The following is a 27517-nucleotide window of genomic DNA, read 5'->3' on the forward strand; positions in this document are numbered from 1 at the left end:
AAAATAAGGTTCAAATGTTGTTAATACAATATAAAATTCTCATGCAGATCTTAACATGGTTTTTGAAAAAAAAAAAAAAAAACTGTCAGGGAGCAAGGTCTGACTGATTTTTGAGGAAAATGAAACCTAATCCAGGTAAGTAAAATGGATACTGTCAGAATTATTCTTCCAACCTTCCCTATTCCACATTGGCTACCACTCTCCTCCTTTGGAGGGCTCTCCTTCCTTCTTTGGGGTACCCAAGAAACCAGATAGAGGTGGAAAACCTCAGAGATTCAGAGGATGACAGAAGTATGAAATATTTAATGATAAGAATGTACTTGAGTCTTGATCATTTCTTTAGAGAAAGATAACTCATCCCATGAAATGGCCCAGACAGTGAAGCCCTGCTCACTTAAGAAAAGGCAAGATAGGTGGTATTGGGAACGGACAGGGGGCATCCCTCTTTCATAGACATTGTGATCATTGACATCAGAGTCGTTGTGAACTACTGAAATAGAAGAGGCATCCACCCATACATAACTACAGGCTTTGGGACCATGAGGAACCACCAGTATGGATGACGCAGATTATGACCTAGCTGAAGAGTGGGTAAGTGAGTACTCAGATTTTCACACTATCTCAAACCAAGGTAGCTACACATGTGTCCCATGGGAAAGGAAAAGAAGACACCTACGCCACATGGTACATACATTTTATATACTGGAATTCTGTCAAAGGCTTAAGAAAGAAAAAAAAACTACTTTGAAAACCCCCATACTACATATAACATCTTCCCTTTCTGTGGACAATGACACCAATTACAATTTGGAAAAGTCCAACAGAATTATTTAAGATAGATGTTTAAAATCAGTGGCAAAAAAGTCAGCCTGAATCAAAGCCTAAAATATAGACTGATTAGTGATATTAAAGTGATTTGCATCAATTCACCATTGCATCTTAGTGAGATGAATGGTAGCATCTGGTAATAATTATGAACCAGCTGGATCAGAAAAATATTAGAAATTTATAACACGTAATATCTTTAAACAATATAGTGAAGATAGTTTGCCAGCAGCCAAATAACTTTTAATACAGCATCTATTAATAGGGTTTTAAATAATTATTGTATGGCATCAGACAAAAAGGATGTTTCCACAATGGCCCAGCAAAGAATACTATGGATATTCACTTAACCTAAATAATATTTATTTTCTGCAGAGACACAGATGGTAAATGAAATTCTTATCCTCAGCATGTTTCAATGGTTGAAGCCAGACTTTGTAAAATCCAAAGCAAATTCCTTGAACTACTAAGGCAGTATAACAGTTCATCATCAATAATTAATGAGTTAATATTAGTAAAGCTATTAGAACAATTGCTGGCATACAGAAGCCCTATGTAAATGTTTGATAAAATAAAAATAAGTACCATAGCTATGTTAGGGGCACTTCTTTACTGACACCTCACTGTAGCTGTGGCATGAATGTGATGTACAATATGTCATGTCCAATGTCCAATAAGTTAGGTATAAACGTTTTAGCCTCTTTTTTTTCTCACTTAGGATAACATAGAAGAATGTAATGAGTTAATTATTTTGTTTACCAAATATTTATTGAGCACTTATTATGTACCAGTCACTGTTCTGAAGACTAGAGATATAGTAACCAAGTAAAACACAAGACCCTGCTCTCATGGGAGACTATTTTCTACTAGGGGAGGAATCTAATCAGGAGACAATCTACCAGGATAACTTCAGATAGTGATGTGGATCATGAAAAAAATCCAATAAGGTATTGTAATAGTGATGAAAGTTGAAATCATCAGTTCAATAATAACAAAACAACTTTAAGATAATCCCTTGTGCAAAATAGAAGTCAGCTAATTTTTCATATTTCACTTCTAATCGCTCTTGGTCCCTACCCAGGAGGTAAACATCCATTCTCTCAAACATCTACTATGCTATGCATTTTTCACATAGCTTACACTGCCCCATTTCTCCAGGGCAAGCACATCCTGTGTCACTTGGCGCTTTGCAGAAGACAACACACCTCCCCCCTCTCCTTGCCATATGTTAAATACAGCCCTCCTTGAGATCTCTGTCTTCTTTGTGGAGTTTATCAATTTATATCGCACATTTGTCCAACAGCTATATTTGACCTAGTCCTAGACATTGGCCTATGCATTGTTTATATATTTTATTTTCTACACATTATGTTTTGACATCTTAAAAATCTTTCTGCCTGGGGAGACACTGTCCCTCCCAGGCCTAGGCAATTCTTAGATCTAGCTTAGCCTGGATCATGTCTTTGACATGCAGACTAACCAACCCAGAGTCATACACCCTCTATGGCTCACACTCCAGAAGGCAATTTTCATCTGCCTTAATCATCCCAGAGCCAAGTACCTGGCAACTAAGGAGTACTACTATAGTTTACCGTCTGCTGAAATTATTCATATTAGCCAATCCTAAACTGTTTACTCTTCCCTGCCTTGCCTTTCACACAGAAACTCCAATAAAGGACGTGGCGGCCTAGGTTCTCCCCTTGCTCCTGTCCTTTCTTTGTCCTGAGTGATGCTGGTGCTTCCTCATGTAGCCCTGCCTGGTTTGCTGCACCTCCGGTTTCTAGGATCTGTGCGTATAATAAACTTTGTTTCCCTGAGCCTCTTCTGCATCTCCTCTGGTGGCTGCATATGACTGACCACCACCTAAAAAACACAGAACAGCCAGCCATACTCCTAGATCTGCACTGCCTCTTCCAATCATTTATTTTTCCACTCTTTTGTGGAAACAGCTCTTACTTTGAAGACTATCTTATCCATTTATACAGCCCCTTATCTCTCCTCATTTGTTATCTTTTACCTATTGTTCACCTCCCTATATTTAAAGATGTGTTTATCACCTGGTCCCCAGTCTGCCTTTCCACCCCAAATGCACCATTCCTCTGAGTGGCTTCAATGTCCTTAAAGATGATGTATTCATCATCCCAGCCTCATAATTCCATGTACTCCTGGATTCAAATGATTCAAATTTGTTTTTATGTCATTTCAGCTACATACATATAACACCATATCCTAGATCTTGTATTCAAAATAAATCATTCCTCTTTGGAAATATAAAACCTCAATTTTCAATTCCCTGGTTACAACTTTTTCATTTTCTTACATCTACTGTGTCTGTTACCTGTCTTCATGAAGTATTGCAATCCTTTAGCCAAAATGTCTCCCAGTTTACCAGTCCTTGCCCATTTTAATTACCTTACCAACCTACAAAGTTAATCATAACTTTAGGCATTCCCTCACCAACATCCACAACTAACTTATCCCTTGATCTTCAACTGAATTCAATATAAAAACCCTACATCACTCATGGAGGCTGCCACACAATCTGAGAAACTTACACAATTGTAAGATAAGGTATCCCCTCAAAGTTGTGGTTGTCAATGTCAGCTAAGCCTCATGTTGCCTAGCCATGCCTGTATGTGTCCCTACTCATCTACTGATTCCAATTCCTCGTCATTAGGGTCAAAACTTTCCCAGCCTCTTCAAATCCCCAGCCCTATGACCCACTTTCATTTCCCCATCCTTCACAGTTAAAATCCCTGAACATTATGTTCCCTATCTACACAGAAAACTTATTTCCTCTGTATCCACCCTCCTCTTACTCCAGTCTAGGATTTCCTGTAGACCTTTAACTCTCTTTAGTGATTTAATCACCCTAGATTTGCCCAGTTTGAACCCAGTTTCCACACAACTGCAAGACTACGACCACATTAAGAAAAAAAAAACAAAAAAAACAAACCTGATACCCCTGTTTTGACCCCTTAAATTAGCGACTACCTTCAGGATCAAGTCCAATGTTCTTACAACAATGAAACTGTCTCCAGTCAAGTTTCATGTTTTGCCTTCATGCTCACCTCCCCTGCCCCAGGCTAAGAAGCCTGTGGTCCTGCTGTACTGACATGTTTGCATTATTCTGTTCTTACCATGTCCTCTTGCTTTTCTCTTCCTTATCCACTCTAACAACTCCTTCAGCTCTGTCAACTGGTGAACTCCTACTCACCTTTCAAAATTCTTCACAAGAGAGTCTTTACTGATCCCCGTCTGTCCTACAGGAGAGATGCCAAATGCGTTAGGCATCTCTCCTGTATATTTCCATATCACAAACATTAACGCATTTTCTCTTAATGATCTCTATTCTCTGCTCCCCTCTACACTGGAGTGCCTTATGAACAAAGTCAATTTCATCTTTTCATCCACAGGACCTACTGCAGTATGAAAAACAATGCTTATTTAACAACTAATGATGATAAATTTTATATGAGCAAAACCTTCATCTGTTTATTTATGTAGACTGTGTGATGACCTACTATCTTACATTGGTCCACATTTCTTGGACTTTTCATGTAAAAACCCATCTGAGTAAATAAAACCTTATCTATAAATTAATGCATATTTCCATTTCAAATTGTAGTTTGCTTCAAAAGATAGTGAAAATAACAAGTATCACTAAATGGTTTTATCTCTATTCTTTAACAACCACTCTTTTGCCAGCTACTAAATTATCTAGTACACTTGATTTCTCTGGGATACAGCTGTTAATCCTATCTTATTTTTAAGTTGAAATAATAGCACAGCATTTTTTTGTTTGCTTTTTACATTGACAGGTGGTGGTGAGTGTTAGTCTGTGTGTTCGTGGAAGCGGGAAGGGGAGAGGGTAGAGACAGGATAAATGAAAGAATGAAGCAGTATTTCCATTAACAAATTATTTTAACTCTGTGGTGTCCAATACAATAGCTGCTGAGCAGTATCTATTTTAACTTGTCAAATTAAAAATTTAGTTCTCAATAAAAAAGATTAATTATTTAATCATACTATCCATATTTCCTATGCTCAGTAGCCACATGTGGACAGTGGTTCCCATAGTGGACAGTGTAGAACAGAACATTTCTGTCACTGCAGAAATTTCTACTGAACAGTGTTGCTCTACCTACTGAATTCTGTACTGTACATGGATGGGTATCTATAGAGATAAAAATTTAGGCAAAAGTAAGTCATTGGTTTTTGTACATTTGATACATCTGCAAGTAAAATTAATAAAATCATTTTTGTAAAATTAGTCATGTCCTCTCCAACTGTAAACAGTCAAATTTGTCAAGCAGGTATCTGTAAGCTTTAATGAAAACCACTTGACATTACAGATTCAGAGGTTAATTCTCCCATCAGTGCATGCATAAATCTTCCATAAATGTTAACAGGAGAATGTTAATGACAAATACTCCAAGATCAACATGAGAATAGGTTCTGTATTATGGAAATCTATTTTCTCTGCATTCGAATCTACTTGAAATTGTGCTTATCATTTGCATGATTCTAAATTCTGATTTATAATTAAATAAAACCCCCTTTTTAATGTCTTAACCCCCAAATGAATTTATTTTGTAGTCCAAAATTTGGGGTGGGATAGGATAATTGAGATAGTCCCCTAAAAAATATATTCAACTTAAACTGTTAATTCCACTTAGACATTTATTTAGTCAGTTTTCTGGTTTTTGTTCCTCACAAATGACTATGATTAGCCGAACAAAATATTTCTAATAGAAATCAATGTTCTTTCTCTACATAACGAGATCCACGTAGGTGATGAGGAAAATGTTGCCTTTCTCTGAAGTTCAGTTTTGACTTAGTTCTTTCATCCCATCTGTACTGCACCTCTGTCATACACAGACTTAACCTGAGAAACATGATGAGAGGTAACAAGAATAAAAAATAATTAATTTCAAAATGAATAGAAAACTAAAATTATAAAGAAAAATGAGAGGAATGGAACGATAAGCTCAATAGGCATGTGCATTTCTTCAGGAAAAGATGGAGGTGTTGAAGTTAAAAAAAAATGCAACCTCTGCTATGAAGTATTTTATTCAACAAAATAGTAACATGAAAACTAAACTCATGTCCCTTTTCCTTTAACATTTCAATCTCTTATTTCTAAATTTCAGACTCTTTTTTCATTATTTCTGTGATCAAACTTTCAAAGGTGGGGTGACTTCTATGCAGATAGAAGAGGGACAATTTATATTTCTCATATTAGGCTTGTTTCTATAACACTAGAAAATCTTTCAAAATTAACTGAATTCACTTCTCAAGAGTTGGCAGGCCAGAGAAACATCTGGCATGCCAACTTTGAGAGCTCTGTGAACCCACCCCCCTGCAAAATAGATTGGAAAATTGGTGACAATGATAAAACAAACCAAAACCAAAACAACAACAGCAACAACAAAAGCAAAACAAAAAACAAAAATTAAAATCTCTGGAAATGGTCTTAAGGGAACACAGTAAATGAGGAAACATCTATTCAAAAAAATCTATTAAAATTTTGTAAAACAAATTAGCATCTATGAATTTAAAGCAACCAGCCCCACACTGCCCTTTTTCAGCTCAGTGAGACAAAAATCCCATTCCAGATTGATGCAACCAGAACCACAGGATTCCCTCTCCTTACTTAATGGCAAAAGACTAAATGCTTTCACCAAAGATCAGGACCCAAGGAAGGATGTACACTCTTGCCACTTCTATTCAAAATTGTACTGGAGGCTCTACCCACCGCAATTTTATTAGAAAAAGAAATAATGGCATCCAGATTAGAAAGGAAGAAGTAGAAGTATCTCTAATCACAGTTGAAATGATCCCATACATAGAAATCCCTAATGAATCCTCTGAAACTCTATTAGAACTAATGAGGTCACCAAATTTGCAGAATACAAGACCCATAAAAAAAATCAATATTATTTGCTTTTTTTGATTATACAGTTGCAATGCAAAATTCAAATATGAAATTCAGTTTTTTTCATTCATGATAGCATGAAAAAGTACTGGGGAATACATTTAACAAAAGAGTGCAAAAACTTAAACTCTGAAATCTGTAAGATATTATTGAAGATCTAAATAAGTGGAAAAAGATACCCTATTCATGGATCAGAAGACTTAATATGGCAATACCCATACTGATCTCCAGATTCAGGGAAATTATTATCAGAATCCCTGCTGATTTTTCTTACTTCATTCCTTCCTTCTCTTTCTTTCTTTTTTTTTTTTTTAGAGATTAACAAGCTAATTCTAAAATTTATACAGAATTGCAAGGAACCCAGAATAGTCAAATCAACTTTGAATAAAAAGAACAAAATAGGAGGATACACACTTCCCAGTTTCAAAACATACTACAAAGCTATGGTAACCGATAAAAAGTAGTAACGGCAGAGGACGGACATAGAGACAAATGGAGTAAAATTGAGAGTCCAGAAATAAATCCATCTGTCTATTGTCAACTGATTTTCAACAAGGATGCCAAAACCATTCAGTGAGAAAGAGACAGTTTTGCAACAAATGGTTGCTGAGACAACTGGAGGTAAGTGCTAAAACTATAAACCTCAGAAGAAAACATAAGGCTAAATTTTTGTGACCTGGATTTGGCAATGGATTCATAGATGTGACATGAAAAGTATGAACAACAAAAGTAGATAAATCAGATTTCAACAAAATTATAACTTTTGTGATTCAAAGGACACTATCAAGAAAGTAGAGAGACCACCTGCAGAATGGGAGAAAATATTTGCAAGTTATATATATGGTAAAGGACTTGTATCTGGAATATTCAAAGAATTTATACAACTTAATAAAAAGACAACCCAATTAAAAATAGAGCAAAGGATCTGAATAGCCATTTCTCCATAAAAGATACAAATAACTAATGAAAAGAAGCTTGACATTATTAGTCATCAGGGAAATGCAAACCAAAACCATAATGTCATACCACTTTACACCTAACAAGATGGGTAGAATAAAAAAAGTCAGATAATAAATGTTTGTGAGAATGTGGGGAAACCAGAACCAACATACACTGATGTTGGAAATGGTACTTTAGAAGAAAAACCTGGCAGTACCTCAAATAGTTAATCATAGAGTTACCATATGAACTGGCAGTTCCACTGCCAAGTATATACCCAAGAGAAATGAAAGCATATGTCCACACACAAAAAAAAACTTGTACACAAATATTTGTCTATTATGAATAACAGACAAAAGGAGAAAACCCAAATGTCCATCAGTTGATTAATGGATAAGCAAATGTAGTAATGTATATGCATACAATGGAAGATTATTCGGTCATAAGAAAGAATGAAGTACTAATACATGCTAGAACACAGATGAACCTTAAAAAATACTATAATAAGTGAAAGAAGCCAAACACAAAAGACCACATACTATATGATTCCATTTATATGAAATGTCCAGAACAGAAAATTCTAAGGAGCCAGAAAGTAGTGGTTGTTGAGGGCTGAGGAGTATGGGGTTTCTTTTCTCCCAGCTTTAAGAGATCACTGAAATATAACATTGTGTAAGTTTATAGTGTCTAATGTGATGATTTGATACATATATATTGCAACATGATGCAGAAGGATTAGTTAACACCTTCATTAACTTAATTAATTACCATTTATTTTGTGGGTGAGAACATTTAAGCTTTACTCTCTTAACAGCTTTCAAGTATGTAATACAAGATTGTTAACTATAATCACCACTCTATACATAAGATCCCCAGAACTTACTCATATCTGAAAGTTTGCACCCTTTGACCAGCAACTCCCCATTTCCCTTAACCTCCAGCCTCTATTCTATATTCTATTTTCTGTTTCTGGGAGTTCAGTTTTTTAAATTCCACATATAAATGATATCATACAGTATATGTCTTTCTCTGTCTGCCTTCAAAGTCCATCCATATTGCTGCAAGTTGCAGTATTCCCTTCTTTCTCATGGATGAGTAATATTCATATGTATGTATTATTTACATTATATATAACATACAGAATTTCATAATCTATTATAATATATAATCATAATATATTATATAACTACATATAGTATTATAATTATATACCTATAAAGAAACATCTTTATCCATTCATCTATAGATGGACACTTAGGTTATTCTTAGTTTGTTTCCATATCTTTGCTATTATGAATAATGCTGCAATGAACATAAAAGTGCAGATATCTCTTCAAGATCTGATTTCATTTCCTTTGTATATATACCCAGAAGTGGGATTGTTGGATCATATGGTAGTTGTATTTTGAAATTTTTGTGGAATCTACATACTGGTTTCCATAGTGGCTGCACCAATTTACATTCACACCAATAGTGCACAAGGGTTCCCTTTTCTCCACATCCTGCCCAGCATTCATCTCTTGTCTTTTTGATTATTATCAAATAATAATAAGCATTCTAATAGGTGCAAGGTGGAATTTCACTGTGGTTTTGATTTGCATTTCCCCAATTAGTTGAACATTATTTCATGTACCCATTGACCATTGGTATGTCGTATTTGGAAAAATATCTACTGAGTTCCTTTGCCCATGTAGTAATAATAATAATATTGTTTGGGTATTTTTTGGTTATTGAATTGCCTGTTTTCCTTATATATTTTGGATCTTAATTCCCTATCAGATATATGGTTGGCAACTATTTTCTCCCATTACATTGTTTGCCTTTTCATTTTGTTGGCTGTTTCTTTTGCTGTGAAGAAACATTTTAGTTTGGTATAGTCTAATTTATTGATTTTTGCTTTTATTACTTGTACTTTTGTGTCATAGCCAAAAAATTGTTGCCAAGACCAATGTCAAGGAGATTTTTCCCTAGTTTTTCTTCTAGGAGTTTTATGGTTTTGGGGTCTTATTTTTAAGCCTTTGATTGTTTGGAGTCAATTTTTTTAAGTTGTGTAAGATAGGGGTCCAATTTCATTCTTCTGAATGTGATTATCCAGGTTTCCTAGCACCATTTATTAATGAAACTGTCCTTTCCCCCTTGAGTATTCTTGGCTCCCTTGTCAAATATTATCTGATAATGTATGTGGGGATTTATTTCTGGGCTCTTGATTCTGTTCCATTGGTCTATGTGTCCATTTTTATGTCAGTACCATACTGTTTGATTACTATAGCTTTGCGGTATAGTTTGAAATCAGGAAGTGTGATGCCTCCAGCTTTGTTCTTCTTTCTCAGGATTGCTTGGCTATTCAGGGTCTTTCATAGTTTTATAAAATTTTAGAATTGTTTTTCCTAAAAAAAAAAAAGTCATTGGAATTTTGATAGGGATTACATTGAATCTAACTATAGATAGCTTTAGTTAGTACAGTCATTTTAACTATACTAATGCTTCTAATCTGTGGACATGGGATATCTTTCCATTTATTTGTGTCTTCTTCAGCTTCTTTCATCAAAGTCTTCAAGTTTTCAACATAAAGATCTTTCACCTCCATGATTAAATTTATGCCTAAGTATTTTATTGTTTTTGATGCCATTGTAAATGAGATTGTTTTCTTTATTTCTTTTTTCAATGTTTTATTGTTAGTGTATAAAAACACAAGTGACTTTGGTATGTTGATTTTGTACCTGCATCTTTACTGGATTCATTGATTAGTTTTAATAGGTTTTTGTTTGTTTGTTTTATGGTGGAGTGCTTAGGATTTTCTATATCTAATGTCATATCTTCTCACCTGCAAACTTTGCAAATCATGTATCTGATAAGGGGCTAATATGCCAAATATTTAAAGAACTCGTACAACAGCACAAAACAAACCAAAAACACAAAAAAAATCCAATTAACGATTGCGCAGAGGATCTGAACAGACATTTTACCAAAGAAGAAATACAAATAGCCACCAGGTACATTATAGGTGCTCAACATCACTAATTATCAGGGAAATGCAAATCAAAACCACAATGAACCTCACACCTGTTAGAGTGGCTATTATTAAAAAGACTAATGATAAATGCTGGTGGTGATGTGGAGAAAAGAGAACACTTGTGCTATGCGGGTGAGAATGTAAACTGATGTCATCACTATGGAAAACAGTATGTAGGTTCCTCAAAAAATTAAAAAATAGAGCTACCATATGATCCATCAATCCCACTTCTGGGTATTTATCTGAAAGAAACTAAAGCACTAACTCAAAAAGATATATGTGTCCTCATGTTCACTGCAGCATTATTTACAATAGCCAAGCCAGGGAAGCAAACCAGGGGTCCATCAATGGATAAATAAAGTTTTAAAATGTGGTATATATTTTAAATGGATTATTATTCAGCTATGAAAAAGAAGGAAATATTGTTATCTGGACAATATGGGTGGACCTGAGGGCATTATGTTAAATGAAATAAGTCAGACAGACAAACAGGCAAGAAAAATACCATATGATTTCACTTACATTGGAATAATAATAAACATTGAACTCATAGATACAAAGGATAGGTTGGTGATTTCCAGAGGTGGGGGATAGGAGGTAGATGGAATGGAGGTGAAGGTGCCCAAAAAGTATGAGCTTCCAGTTATAAAATAAATACACTCTGGGGATGTAATATAGAGCATGGTGACTATAGTTGATAATACTGTCTTGTATATTTGAAAGTTAAGGGCCTAGATCTAAAAAGTTCTCATCACACACAAAAATGTGTAACTATGTGTCGTCAATTAGAATTATTGTGATGATCATTTTGCAATATATACAAATATCAATCGTTATGGTATACATCTGAAACTAATATGTCAATTATATTTCAAAAATAAAAAAAACTTGAATTGTACACATTAAATTGGTGAATTGTATGCTATATAAACTATTTGGCAATAAAATGGTTAGAAATGAAAGCGTTGATGGGATAGGTGAGCTGATCCTCCTCACAAAATAAATAATAGGATAGGTTAGCTGAACCTTTTCCAATCTGTATGAAAGCATTTTTTTTCCCCCATGAATGCTTCTCAGCATTATATATATTTTGAGGTCAGGAGTAATAAAACAAAGATAAAATGTGGCTTAACAGAGGAATAACAGAGTTAGGTATGAAAAGGCAAAATTCCATGCTTTTTTATATTTATGGCATCCATTTTATAATTTGTGAGGAAAAAGCTAGTTTTATATTGCAAAATCCAGAATAAATGGAATTGTAAGAGAGAAAAATACTATGTAAAACACAGACAAGCATATGGATGTTATAATTTTGTACATCACTTTTCAAATACATCAAACTTAAAGAACTCAGGTTTTACTGATGAGACTCATCTAAAATTGCATAGAGGTTCAGTATCTCCATATGAGAAGTGTTGAAGAAACGTCTCTTTGCTTGTCAGTTGAATGAATGAATGAATGGGAGATGCACTGCAGAGGGTCTGAGAGAGAAAACTTCCAAAGTTTACTAGAACGCACAGTCCTGTATCTAGCACATAGTTGGCCCCTGCCAAGTATTTGTTTTCCCCCTCACCCTTTCTTCCCCTTCTACTTGCTTCACTTACATTTTTCATCACAGTAGACTTACAGTTCCTGAGTGGAATGTAAAAGAATACGGAGAAGACAATTACAGCTTTCTTGAAATGTTCGCTAAAATTCCTTCAGAAACCATAAAGTGGATTCTGTGCAGTGGATTTTTAAGTTAAAGAGAACACATAGTGCAGCTCCATCATTTTTATTCTATTTAAATACAGAGAATTTATATAGGGACACACTTCCTCATCACTTTTTAGAAATATATTCAGAAAATGCTAATTTTTTTTCTAATTTTAGTATATCCATAAAATCTCAAGTTTTATACCGTAATTTGAATATGACACACTAAGAAATATATTATAAAACAACATAATATCTAAGAATTGTCTAAAGAAAATTCTGAATTTACACATTTATTAACTAGTGTTATTATGGACCTATTATTACAGGTAAATGATTATTGATAATTACCTTGAGTGGGGTGGGAGGAGAGTGATGTACCTGTGTGAACTGTGACCAACTGTTTCAGAGGCTGATGATGCTGATAATTTTGAGCTGGACAGGGTTATCTCAGGTTTGGCAAAGGTGTATGACTATTCTCATAACCCATGCTCAGGATACGCCTTTTTTTTTTTTTTTTTTTTTTTGGTTCGTGGGCCTCTTATTGCTGTGGCCTCTCCCGTTGCGGAGCACAGGCTCCGGACACGCAGGCCCAGCGGCCATGGCTCACGGGCCCAGCCGCTCGCGGCATGTGGGATCTTCCCGGACCGGGGCACGAACCCGTGTCCCCTGCGTCGGCAGGCAGACTCTCAACCACTGCGCCACCAGGGAAGCCCCAGGATACACCTTTTAATCATTTTTCTTACCAAGGCTGGGCAAGATATATCTGCAGACCAGGCAGCCAGTACCAAGTATTTGAAACTGAAACAAAAGATGAAAGCTATTTGCGAGGCCTAGGATAACGATTATTCAATTGTCATATCAACGTGGAACATCTCTCAGCCAAGAAATGAGGATTAGATAGACAAGAAATAGTTTGGGGACAGGACCATGCATTTAGTATCTATTCTGACTGTCCACGAATAATGCAATTTCAAAAATATAATGTGGACCTTATAGTCAACCTGTTCAAGACCTGGTTAACTGCTGAAAGGGCAAAAAGCCAGGCAAAAGTGCCTACAGAACACAACTTGCTCTTTGGTATTACTGCAGCCTGGTTTAATTCAGAATTTGTTTAAATCATATAAAATAGTTTACCATGATCTTAACACTGTTGGGAACTTAGAATTTAAATATGAACAAAATAGTGTTCTTGCTCTCTAGATATTTACATTATAATTATCATGGACTAAAACGATTGAAGTCTATGTAGGCTTTTTACTAGTCCTTTTTTACTATAATAATTTCTTTATTTTCCACTAAACTTTGGCAAAATTCATAGGGAGAGATGTGTCACCATAATTAGTTCAAGAGCTCAAAGTCCCCAGCACGCTCTTGAGATCTGATAATGGTACCAAATTAAATCAAAGAATCCCAAGGTGGTAAAACTCAAGACAATGTGAGCACTTGACAATGTGTGCTCCTTCTCGGGGGAAGGATAATGTCTGTGTCTGTTCTCAGTGCCTGGAAACTCCTCTGCAGACATCATCAAACGCTAATTTCTATTTTTTCTACTCAGGAATAGTGACAATGCTGTCATAACAAAGACATTCTTAAAATTCAACAATGACTTTGAGAGAGATGGTGATTTGATACTGAAATTATTTCCTAAAAGTAAGGAACTATAAACCTGAATGTAGAAAGTATAGCTAAAATACTATGTAAAAAGTTTAAATTGTAAAATGTGAGTTCCTCACAGAAAAATGATAATCTAAATCATAAGGAAAAACATATTCCTACATTTTATAAATCAGGACAATATATCTTACATACATCAAGAATCTCAGCACAAATAAGAATTATTTTAATTCAGTTATTCCTCGTGACTATAAGCCAAATGGTTCAGAAAGCTTAATCATTTTTATATAGCAGGGTACAATTAAATACAACTTTTCTTTAATTGAATTCTTCCCGAATAAACCTGAGAAGAGTAGCATCTCCAAGTACCACCTCTTTAACACCACAAATGATACTAACTAAATTCTCTAAAAACTGACTGTAGGTTCTTTCTACAAGATAATCCCAAAGTTCCTAATTGCCCTCATCCTTTTTTCTTTTCATACGCACAATATTAGCTAAGAACAACATGCCCTCCACCAACTTCCAGCTGGTCTAGCTGATTCAATAAACACTTGTTAGAAACTGTGCTAAATGCTTATGCTTCTGAGATGAATAATGTATGTTTCTTCTCTGTTCCAATACAGGAGAAAAACATACAAAGGAATATTCAGAACCTAACATTGCAAATGAAATATAATAACATTTAGAACTATATACCAGTTCTTAGAGACAAGAGAATGTGGTAACATTCATTGCATCAGGCAAGATTTCACAGCCCTAAACCAAGTTGTATGAAATAGGTAGAAGCATACCAGGTCAAAGGGATGTGTGTGTGTGTCCACATGTGCGTGTGCACACATGCGTGTGTGTGCGCTTGGGGTGGGAGGACTGGGTTAGGATGAAGATAGTAGACATAGCAAATATTCCAGGAAGAGGATATTCAAAGATGGTATTTCTAAGAGGATGGAACTCAGGTTTCTTCATAGAGAATGCTAAGCACTAAGGTTGAAATTAAACACAATATTTAAGTAATGGAGGAAGAGGAGCAGAGGGCTATGGGGGCATGAATTAGAAGAGGCAAATTTCCCCAAACCAGGTGTCAGAACAGTTTTGTGGGGACAGTGACATCTACACAGAGGCCTGCTTCAGTGATTTCTTCTACCATCTACCCAGGTACCCATGCCAGAAACCAGGTCACCAAAATAACTTACTTGGGTTATTTCACAGGTTTTTGAGATGATCTTGATCCCACCTTGGTTCATTCAGTTCCAGACCCAATAGTTTAAAATAGTCTAAAAATGAAAATCATATTATGTCGCTACTCTGATTAACGACCCTTGTAGTGACAATGTCCAAATTCATAAACAAGGACTTTTGGAATGTGGCCTGTTTACTTTCTTGGACTCATCTTTGCCAGTATGTCCCCCATAACCCAACCTCCCACCACATTGAAGTTCTTTTATTTCCTCAAAGTTGCCATGCTCTGTCTCGGCTCCAAATCTTGTCTCTGCCTAGAACCAGTTCTTTAGTATAGAATGCAATACTTCTGTCTTGTTTAGCTCCTACTTATTTTTCAGTTACCTACTTAGATATATTTCTTCTGCAAAGAAAGTCCTGACTCTTCAAATCCAAATGACTCCTCAAATTCAAATCGGTGCATCTCCTAGTTTTCTTCTATGCCATACCCTCCTATTCTACCTCTAACTTCTCACTAATGAACAACCAGCCTTTGAGAAACAGGCACCGCCTCTGTCCTCTTCACCATTATATTTCTAATTGCCAACACAACACATGGCTCACAGGAGGGGCTCGATAAATATTTGTTAAATAATGGATAAAATGTAAGACAGCACCAAAAATGTATTATTAAATATAAGCATCCAGATTGGTTCAAGATGGCAGAGTAGAAGGATGTGAGCTCACTCCCTCTTGCGAGAGGATCAGAATCACAACTAACTGCTTAACAATAATTGACAGGAAGACACTGGAACTCACCAGAAAAGATATCCCACATTCAAAGACAAAGGAGAAGCCACAATGAGATGGTAGGAGGGGCACAATCACAATAAAATCAAATCCTATAACTGCTGGGTGGGTGACTCACAAACTGGAGAACACTTATACCACAGAAGTCCACCCACTGCAGTGAAGGTTCTAAGCCCCACGTCAGGCTTCCCAACCTGGCTGTCCAGCAACGGGAGGAGGAATTCCTAGAGAATCAGACTTTGAAGCCTAGTGGGATTTGATTGCAGGACTTCGACAGGACTGGGGGAAACAGAGACTCCACTCTTGGAGGGCACACACAAAGCAGTATGCGCATCGGGACACAGGGGAAGGAGCAGTGACCCCATAGGAGACTAAACCACACCTATCTGCTAGTGTTGGAGGGTCTCCAGCAGAGGCGGGGGTGATTGTGTCTCACTGTGAGGACAAGGACACTGGCAGCATAAGTTCTGGGAAGTAATCCTTGGTGTGAGCCCTCCCAGAGTCTGCCATTAGCCCAACCAAAGAGCCGCGTAGGCTCCAGTGTTGGTTGCCTCAGGCCAAACAACCAACAGGGAGTGAACCCAGCCCCACCCATCAGCAGACAAGCAGATTAAAGTTTTGCTGGGCTATGTCCACCAGAGCAACACCCAGCTCTACCCACCACCAGTCCCTCCCAAAAGGAAACTTGCACAAACCTCTTAGATAGCCTCATCCACCATAGGGCAGACAGCAGAAGCAAGAAGAACTACAATCCTGCAGCCTGTGGAACGAAAACCACATTCACAGAAAGATAGACAAGATGAAAAGGCAGAGGACTATGTACCAGAGGAAGGAACAAGATCAAACCCCAGAGGGCTATGTACCAGAGGAAGGAACAAGATCAAACAAGGCAGAGGGCTATGTACCAGAGGAAGGAACAAGATCAAATGAAATGGAGATAGGCAACCTTCCAGAAAAAAATTAAGAATAATGATACTGAAGATGATCCAGGACCTCGGAAAAAGAACGGAGGCAAAGATTGAGAAGATGCAAGAAATGCTTAACAAAGACCTAGAAGAATTAAAGAACAAAGACCTAGAAGAATTAAAGAACAAATAAACAGAGATGAACAGTACAATAACTGAAATGAAAAATACACTAGAAGGAATCAATAGCAGAATAACTGAGGCAGAAGAATGGATAAGTGACCTGGAAGACAGAATGGTGGAATTCACTGCTGCAGAACAGAATAAAGAAAAGAATGAAAAGAAATGAAGATAACCTAAAAGACCTCTGGGACAACATTAAACCCAACAACATTTGCATTATAGGGGTCCCAGAAGTAAGAGAGAGAGAAAGGACCCGAGAAAATATTTGAAAGATTATAGTCGAAAACTTCCCTAACATGGGAAAGGAAATAGCCACCCAAGTCAAGGAAGCACAGAGAGTCCCAGACAGGATAAACCCAAGGAGAAACACGCCAAGACATAGTAATCAAACTGACAAAAATTAAACAAAGAAAAATTATTGAAATCAGCAAGGGAAAAATGACAAATAACATAAAAGGGAACTCCCATAAGGTTAACAGCTGATTTCTCAGCCAAAACTCTACAAGCCAGAAGGGAGTGGCATGATATATTTAAAGTGATGAAAGGGAAGAACCTACAAGGAAGACTACTCTACCCAGCAGGGATCTCATTCTGATTCAACGGTGAAATCAAAAGCTTTACAGAGAAGCAAAAGCTAAGAGAATTCAGCACCACCAAACCAGCTCTACAACAAATGCTAAAGGAACTTCTCTAAGCGAGAAACACAAGAGAAGAAAAGGACCTAAAAAAACAAACCCAAAACAATTAAGAAAATGGTAATAGGAACATACATATTGATAATTACCTTAAACGTGAATGGATTAAATGCTCCAACCAAAAGACACAGTTTCGCTTAATGGATACAAAAACAAGACCCATATATATGCTGCCTACAAGAGACCCACTTCAGACCTAGGGACACATACAGACTGAAAGTGAGGGGATGGAAAAAGATATTCCATGCAAATGGAAATCAAAAGAAAGCTGGAGTAGCAATACTCATATCAGATAAAATAGATTTTAAAATAGACTTTAAAATAAAGAATGTTACAAGAGACAAGGAAGGACACTACATAATGATCAAGGGATCAATCCAACAAGAAGATGTAGCAATTATAAATATATATGCACCCAACATAGGAGCACCTCAATGCATAAGGCAACTGCTAACAGCTATAAAAGAGGGAATTGACAGTAACACAATAATAGTGGGGGACTTTAACACCTCACTTACACCAATGGACACATCATGCAAACAGAAAACTAGTAAGGAAACACAAGCTTTAAATGACAAAATAGAGCAGATAGATTTAATTGATATTTATAGGACACTCCATCCAAAAACAGCAGATTACACTTTCTTCTCAAGTGCACACAGAATATTCTCCAGGACAGATCACATCTGGGGTCACAAATCAATCTCAGTAAATTTAAGAAAACTGAAATCATATCAAGCATCTTTTCTGACCACAACGCTATGAGATTAGAAATGAATTACAGGGAAAAAACATAAAAAACACAAACACAGAGAGGCTAAACAATACGTTACTAAATAACCAAGAGATCACTGAAGAAATCAAAGTAGATCAAAAAATACCTAGAGACAAATTACAACAAAAACATGACGATCCAAAACCTATGGGATGGAGCAAAAGCAGTTCTAAGAGGGAAGTTTATAGCAATACAAGCCTACCTCAAGAAACAAGAAAAATCTCAAATATACAATCTAACCTTACACCTAAAGGAACTAGAGAAAGAACAAACAAAACCCAAAGTTAGCAGAAGGAAAGAAATGTTAAAAATCAGAGTAGAAATAAATGAAATCGAAACAAAGAAAACAACAGCAAAGATCAATAAAATTAAAAGCTGGTTCTTTGAGAAGATAAACAAAATTGATAAATCATTAGCCAGACTCATCAAGAAAAAGAGGGAGAGGACTCAATCAATAAATTAGAAATGAAAAAGGAGAAGTTATAACAGACACCACTGAAATACAAAGTATCCTAAGAGAATACTACAAGCAACTTTATGCCAATAAAATGGAAAACCTGGAAGAAATGGACAAATTCTTAGAAAGGTATAACCTTCCAAGACTGAGCCAGGAAGAAATAGAAAATATGAACAGACCAATCACAAGTAATGAAATTGAAGCTGTGATTAAAAATCTTCCAACACACAAAAGTTGGGGACCAAATGGCTTCATAGGTGAATTCTATCAAACACTTACAGAAGAGCTAACACCCATCCTTCTCAAACTCTTCCAAAAAATAGCAGAGGAAGGAACAAACTCATTCTATGAGGCCACCATCACCCTGACACCAAAAACAGACAAAGATACTACAAAAAAAAGAAAATTACAGACCAATATCACTGATGAATATAGATGCAAAAACCCCCAAAATACTAGCAAAGAGAATCCCACAACACATTAAAAGGATCATACTCCATGATCAAGTGGGATTTATCCCAGGGATGCAAGGATTCTTCAATATATAAAAATCAATCAGTGTGATACACCATATTAACAAATTGAAGAATAAAAACCATATGATCATCTCAATAGATGCAGAAAAAGCTTTTGACAAAATTCAGCACCCATTTATGATAAAAACTCTCCAGAAAGTGGACATAGAGGGAACCTACCTCAACATAATAAAGGCCATATATGACAAAACCACAGAAAACATCATTCTCAATGGTGAAAAACTGAAAGCATTTCCTCCAAGATCAGGAACAAGACAAGGATGTCCACTCTCGCCACTATTATACAACATAGTTTTGGAAGTCCTAGCAATGGCAATCAGTTTATATTCCTATATAAGTATAACTGGAATATAAACTGGAATATAAGCTGGAAATATAAACTGGAAAAGAAGAAGTAAAACTGTCACTGTTTGCAGATGACATGATACTATATAGAGAGAATCCTAAAGATGACACCAGAAAACTACTAGAGCTAATCAATGAATCTGGTAAAGTTGCATGTACAAAATTAATGCACAGAAATCTCTTGCATTCCTATACACTAATGATGAAAAATCTGAAAGAGAAATTAAGGAAATACTCCTATTACCATTGCAACAAAAAGAATAAAATACCTAGGAATAAACCTACCTAGGGAGACAAACGACCTGTATGCAGAAAACTATAAGAGACTGATGAAAGAAATTAAAGATGATACCAACAGATGGAGAGATATACCATGTGCTTTGATTGGAAGAATCAATATTGTGAAAATGACTATACTACCCAAAGCAATCTACAGATTCAATGCAATCCCTATCAAATTACCAATGGCAGTTTTTACAGAACTAGAACAAAAAATCTTAAAATTTGTATGGTGACACAAAAGACCCCGAATAGCCAAAGCAGTCTTGAGGGAAAAAAATGGAGCTGGAGGAATCAGACTCCCTGACTTCAGACTATACTACCAAGCTACAGTAATCAAGACAATATGGTACAGGCACAAAAACAGAAATATAGATCAATGGAACAGGATAGAAAGGCCAGAGATAAACCTACACACCCATGGTCAAGTAATCTATGACAAAGGAGGCAAGGATGTATAATGGAGAAAACACAGTCTCTTAAATAAGTGGTGCTGGGAAAACTGGACAGCTACATGTAAAAGAATGAAATTAGAAAACTCCCTAACACCATAGACAAAAATAAATTCAAAATGGATTAGAGACCTAAATGTAAGACCGTACACTATAATACTCTTAGAGGAAAACATAGGAAGAACACTCTGACATAAATCAAAGCAAGGTCTTTTTTGATCCACGTCCTAGAATAATGGAAATAAAAACAAAAATAAACAAATGGGACCTAATGAAACTTAAAAGCTTTTGCAAAGCAAACTACAAACAAGATGAAAAGACAACCCTCAGAATGGGAGAAAATATTTGCAAATGAAGCAACTGACAAAGTATTAATCTCCAAAATATATAAACAGCTCATGCAGCTCAATATTAAAGAAACAAGCAACCCAATCAAAAAATGGGCAGAAGACCTAAGTAGACATTTCTCCAAAGAAGACATACAGATGGCCAAGAAGCACATGAAAAGCTGCTCAACATCACTAATTACCAGAGAAATGCAAATCAAAACTACAATGGGGTATCACCTCACACCAGTTAGAATAGGCATCATAAGAAAATCTACAAATAACAAATGCTGGAGAGGGTGTGAAAAGGGAACCCTCTTGCACTGATGGTGGGAATGTAAATTGATATAGCCACTATGGAGAACAGTATGGAGGTTCCTTAGAAAACTACAAATAGAATTACCATATGACCCAGCAATCCCACCTCTGGACGTATACCCAGAGAAAACCATAATCCAAAAAGACACATGCACCCCAATGTTCACTGCAGCATTGTTTACAATAGCCAGGTCATGTAAAGAACCTAAATGTCGATTGACAGATAAATGGATAAAGAAGATGTGGTATATATGTACAATGGAATATTACTCAGCCATAAAAAGGAATGAAATTGGGTCATCTGTAGAGACGTGGCTGGATCTAGGTACTGTCATACAGAGTGAAGGAAGTCAGAAAGAGAAAAGCAAATATCTTATATTGCAGATATGTGGAACCTAGAAAAATGGAACAGATGAACTGGTTTGCAGGGCAGAAATAGAGACACAGTTGTAGAGAACAAACGTATGGACACCAAGTGGGGAAAGTGCTGGGGGGTGGGCAGTGTGATGAATTGGTAGATTGGGATTGACATATATACACTAATATGTATAAAATGGATAAGTAATAAGAACCTGTTGTATAAAAAAATAAAATTCTAAAATTCAAAAAATATATTTAAGCATCCAAAGAAGTGTTAAATAAAAACTTCTAACACATAAAAATTAAGTCCCCATTTACCTTCTCACTCATTAAATGAAGTCAAAGCATGACTTTGGATCACTGTAGATTAATGAAACTTCCATGAAGAAGTGACTAAAGTTACTGTTTAAAATTTACTAAAGTTAATGTCTAAAATAATCATGCATCATACTTAAGGTAAAAACCTGGGCTGGGATCATTCCTTCCTAACATAGACATGTTTAACTGTCTTTATTTTACTTGTAGGAAATATTTTGGAAGTAAATAATATCCCCAGGAAAACTCATTCATGCTCATTCTTTGTATCCTTGCATAATAATACTTTTGCAAGAGGTACAGACACAATTTTATTTTACATTTTGGTTTTGGCACTTAACAATTTAGTTCTGAATCCACCCTTCTGAGGAACCTCTTGAGGACAAGTGTTAAAGTATATGATTCTCTTTTGACTTTTGTTGATGTTTTCCAGTGCTCTGAAACTCTTTCATGTGAGTATGCTGCCCAGTGAATATTTTTATTATTCCACGTGTTTTATTCTAGATAATTATCTATTGATGTAACTGTCTCATTCATGGTTTAGGCTTTTTAGAAAAGAGACCACATTTTATTCATTTCTGCATCCTCAGAGTCTAGCATGGTACCTGACTCATAGTAGACCCTCAAGACATGTTTGTTTGATGGATGAAATAAAGTTTATTTACTTCATCCCTTTTGCAAATCCAGCACTTTGACCATTTAAAATACCTTAGTGAATTAGAAGAGCATACTATCTATTTGGCTCTCTAAAATGCAAATGGAATCACATTTTCCTCCTTGCTGAAAGATCCTTTCTTGTTACTTTAATTGCTTAACCTACTGCATGGTTTCATTCATTTACAATCATAATACAAATAACGATAGTTCCTTTTTCTTTTGTCTTAGGACAAAAGAAACATTTCCAGTTTCTTTTTTTCATTTGGTGTTCATCACATTTTCCAGTTTCTTTCTTTTACTTGGCATTCATCACATTTCCCATATCCCTAGCATTTAACTCAAAGTTTTGTCCATAGAAAACAGTAAATATATATGTCTAAATGAAGAATTCTAAGCAATAAGGATTATTCTCTCATTTTATGGGTAAGTAAAATTGAATTAAAGCAAGATTAAGTAATCTGTCCAAGCCCTCACAGTTTAGTCAACTGCAAAAGTCTGAATCACTTTTCTTCCCTTTTCTGGATGAAAACTATTTTCCTTTTAACACTCAGGCAAAATAGGATGTTCCCAGGAAAATCTTTCCTGACCACCCCAATCTTCCACTCCTACCTCTCCTCTCAAGAAAATGAATCACCCACTTACACATGTGACTTATTTTCAATCTTAAATGACTGTACTCAGCAGACTATCATATAGTAATGTGTTTGTCTCTCCTCTTTTCTTGATGCCCCTGGAGAGAAGATCTATATCTTTTTCATTTCAGCAATCTTAGTGCTTAGTATGTAATTGGTGCTCGAATCTGAATTTGTTGAATTTGGTTGAAAAGCCAATGTTAAGGCAGTATGTTGAAATATTAACTTGAACTTATATTTCATTTTTATAATCATACAATTATTTTAACCAAATATAATTTTAAAAATCATATAAATCCAATGAACCCTTTTATAAGGAAACAATATGTTGCCTCACACCTCAATTCTCTGAGATCTGCCTTTGTTCTCACCACTCAGCTGAAACTGCCCTCTGGAAGGCCTCTAGGGACACCCAAGTCAATGGCTCCTTCCCTTCTCCAACTCCCCAAATGATCCACCTTGAAAATGATCCATCGCCTCCCTCTCGTACATGGGGCTGGACAGGCCAGGTTCTCTGTGTTTTCTGGCTCTCAGCTTCATCTCCACCCCTCCTCCCTGTTCTCTCTTCTTGCAGCCCATAGAGAAAGGCTCTGGTCTGTTGGTTGCCAATTTCCTACCTGATCTCCTGCTGACACTGTGTGGATGACTCCTACTTCTTTCCTCTCTAGTCTTTCTCCTCAAGGTTGGCCTCACATTTCCACCTGGCAGCCACTCATGCCTAACTGACCCTTTAGAATCTGAAATGCCTTAAGCACAAAACAGGCTGGCATGGCTCCTGCCCCGGCAAAGGCCCCTGCACCTCTCCCCGGGAAAGCTTCCCTCCACCTCCTGTCTCCAGCATCCTCAAACCATTCCCTGTAGCACTGACACATCCATCCTCCTGCCCAAGGCTCAGTCAGTGCATCACTCTGCTGCTCGGCTGCTTGTATTCTCCCATGGTTCCCCAAGCTCAGGGACACCAACGAAGGAGCACACATTAGGACTGGGAAATGTCTGCCCTGACTCGTTTTTATGCACTCCTTAGTCCATCCAAACTCAAGGTTATTTGCTCTCAGATCACTTTGGCATATTCTTGTTTTTGTGACTTTATTCTCTGCTTTCTGTTCAGCTCCTTAACCTTCTCTCATCATAACTATCCTTATTCTTTGGGTCCATATAAATGCTTTCCTCCATGAAACCTTCAATTCCTTTGTGTTTTCACAGAGCAGTTTTGCACATAAGGATGGACATTCATCTATTTTCACCTTTTAATTGGTTTATGTAATAGCTCCTTCAGAAGCAATTCTATAGCTTCCACAGTCTATAGTACTCTGCCCATACAGGAACTGAGGAGTATTTGGTGACTCAGACAATTCTGACCTAAAGACAATTACTTCAGCATTATAGCAGCATCTCTGATGAGAAAGCTAACACTAGGAATAATATTTTAATTAAAATGTAGAAATAAATATCACAGGTTAATTTTGGTTTTTAAAAGCCTGTCTTAAGTGGTGGAGAGATGAATAGGGAGAGCACAGAGCATTTTTAAGGGCAGTGAAAACACTCTGCATGATACCATAATGATGGATGCCTGTCATTATGCATTTGTCCAAATCCAAAGAATATACAATACCAAGAGTGAACCCTGAGGTAAACTGTGGACTTGGGTGATTATGATGTATCAGCATAGACTCATCAATTGTAACACATGTACTACTCTGGTGGGGGATGTTAATCATGGGGGAGGTTATGCATGTGTGGAACAAGGGGTATATGGGAAATCTCTGTGCTTTCCTTTTAGTTTTGCTGTTAACTGAAAACTGATTTGTATTTCCCTGATGATTAGTGATGTTGAACATCTTTTCATGTACCTGTTGGTCATTTGGATAACTTATTTGGAAAAATTTCTATCTAGTGCCTCTGCCCATTTCTTAGTCAGATTGCTCCTTCCCCCTCTTCCTTCCTTCCTTCCTTCCTTCCTTCCTTCCTTCCTTCCTCCCTCCCTCCCTCCCTCTCTCCCTCCCTCTTTCTCTTCCTTCCTTTTTTGCTACTTAATTTTATGAACTCTTCATTTATTGGTTTGGCCAAAAAGTTCATTCGGGGTTTTCTGTAACATCTTACGGAAAACCCCAAACTTTTTGGCCAACCCAATATTTTGGCTATTAACCCTTTCTGATACATGGTTTGCAAAATCGTTCTCCCATTTGGCAGGATGCCTTTTCATTTTGTTGATTGTTTCTTTTGCTGTGCAGTAGTTTTTAGGTTTGATGTAGCCCCATTTATTGATTTTTGCTTTGGTTGTTTGTGCTTTTGGTGTCATATCCATTTGAGTCACGGTTTACTGTGAAATATTCAAATGAGAATCTCTGGCCCAGAGAGGTAAGACTGTATACATATTACCTGGAATAGGACATATTCATATTCCATTAATTCATATTAAGACCAGAGTCAGTTGCACTGTGGGGAGTTCAAGGAAGCCAAGATACAATGTGAGGAAACTGCTACTGCGAGAAAGTGGGTAGAATAAGATCAATACAAGATATTCCCACATCACTGTATCTTTTCCCTTCAACAAACATTTTGTAGGGAGCAAGCCTCACGCATGTAAATCACTTTAGTGTACGACCACACAATCCGTCACCCACCACCTCGTCCTCATTCTTCATGGATCAACCTTCTAAAAGTTGAAAAAAGAAGAGATTTTTTTCCTGGTTGAGGTAATCAAGGAAGGTGTTAAGAAGGAAGGTGACATTTGAATTGGACAAATTCCAACAGAGTCAGGAAAGATTTTAATAAGCAGCAGTTCCAAGATATCCTAGGATCTATTTCTATGAGTACATGTTATAAATTCCCAGAAATGGGTCCTAGAATAAATGCCTGTAAAATGCCTCTGGGAATGTATTATATATTCTAGATTCCTGGAAAATAAGTGTAACTAAAACAAAATAAGGAAAAGGAGACAAAAAGAGGAAGAAAAGGAAAGTAGTACACACTAGTTGAAATAAATATGCTTCTTCAAATCATCAATCTGAGTTAAGTAATTAGTAGGCTATTAAAAATGGATATTCAACTCCCCAAATAAATATTTATGAATTGAGAACATTTTTGCAAGATTTAGCTAAGCCTCAAATTCTGGAGTCAAAAACATTCACCACAGCAATTCCGTTTACTGTGCATTTATGTGAAAAATGAACACAGCCTTATTCAATCTTCACAATTGCCTACAGGTTAAGTATTATTATCCGCATTTTACTGATGAAGTATCCAGGCTTAAAAAGTATAGATGCTCAAAGTCACAGAGCTGCAGTATTGCTTCCCGATCAGGGAACAACTGTGAACCATAAAATAGCAGCTAGGGGTCTCAGCATTAAGTCAAATTTGCTTTTGCTCATTTTCAGACCCTACCCCATGACCTCAACTTACACTGTAGTGGTTGAAATGTGAGCCAAATGATTTGGGGTTCAAATCCGAATTATAGAAATTCTTAGTATAGCCATATTTATAAATTCTTTGGGTCTTAGTTTTTTCCATATGTGAAAAACTGGAATGATAACTGAGCCTAATTCCATTGTGTTGTTATAAGGATTACATGAGCTAGTTCTTAGAAGAGTGCCTGGAAAATAGTAAGAACTCAATGAATGTTACCTGCCATTATTATTCTTTGGGACCAAGTTAATGACTTAATTCTCTTCTTTTTAACTCTGTTATCTGAGTTACCCTCTTGACCCCAGCTAACTCCAGGATCTCCATTTCAAAAATATTTAAAAAATACTAATAACGAGGCTACAGATAGTTGCTCTTAGGGGGTATAATTTAAGACTCATCAAATATTTAATATTAATGAAAATCATAAGCTATTATATTGAGACAAATCAGAATGTACTGCTCTCTGTCTCCGGCATTAATTTTTCTTCTTTTATTCTTTCCCCAAATTTGGGTCAATGGCAAGTGTTTCAAGGAATGCTTTTAATATCCATTATTTTGAGACATGTATAAATCACTGCAGGGTATTTCAACTACATTTCTTTCTCTTAGGGTTCCTCTACCATTCTCTCAAGACACCGACAGACCAAATTACATTTTTAACTATTTAATATTATTCCAACTGATAGAACATAAGTAAAACAGACAAACACACATACACTGATAAAACAAAATAAGAAAATATCCTCCAGAAACCTCAAAAAACACTGAACACAAAAACATACAAAATAAGACTCTTGTTTCTTTTTGAGCTATTGATGAACCATCAAATAAACACAAAGATGACAAGTGGTCCATTTTCTTTTTTTTGTACTTTGGTTACAG

The 27517-nt window shown here is 36.3% G+C and overlaps 1 protein-coding gene across 12 annotated transcripts in view; it reads right to left on the reverse strand.

Annotated features, from left to right (window-relative positions):
• NOL4 (nucleolar protein 4) overlaps nt 1–27517 on the reverse strand; it is a 394743-nt gene that overhangs the window by 146342 nt on the left and 220884 nt on the right. The window lies entirely within an intron of this gene.

This window comes from Aethalodelphis obliquidens, unplaced genomic scaffold (genome assembly GCF_003676395.1).
Source record: "Aethalodelphis obliquidens isolate GAN/ISIS:26980383/991018 unplaced genomic scaffold, ASM367639v1 scaffold32, whole genome shotgun sequence".
NCBI classification, from domain to species: Eukaryota; Metazoa; Chordata; class Mammalia; order Artiodactyla; family Delphinidae; genus Aethalodelphis; species Aethalodelphis obliquidens.